Here is a 356-nt window from a genome sequence, read left to right on the forward strand (position 1 = left end):
AGGGAAAATTTTTAGTTTTAAATGATGTAAATACCCGAAAGCAAAAACACTATTAAATGATGATAAAATTTACTATTTTTCCCGCGATTTTTTTATTGCCAATTATCATTGCAATTTTTCACCACGACCCTACTTTTTTTTTTTATTGGGGTTTTTCCATAACACATTTAAAGGTCATTTTACTGATAATGGGGTTTTATGAATATACCATTAAAAAGGGTTTTCCTGATAAATGAAAGGTTTATCGTGGGGAATAAAATTTTTTTCTTTAACTAATCTTTCCGTCATCGATTTTTTGGGAAAATGGGCGATACCCTCTTTCGTAGTCTTACCCTCATTGTAAAACAATTTTACAG

This window comes from Penaeus monodon, chromosome 21, assembly GCF_015228065.2.
Source record: "Penaeus monodon isolate SGIC_2016 chromosome 21, NSTDA_Pmon_1, whole genome shotgun sequence".
NCBI classification, from domain to species: domain Eukaryota; kingdom Metazoa; phylum Arthropoda; class Malacostraca; order Decapoda; family Penaeidae; genus Penaeus; species Penaeus monodon.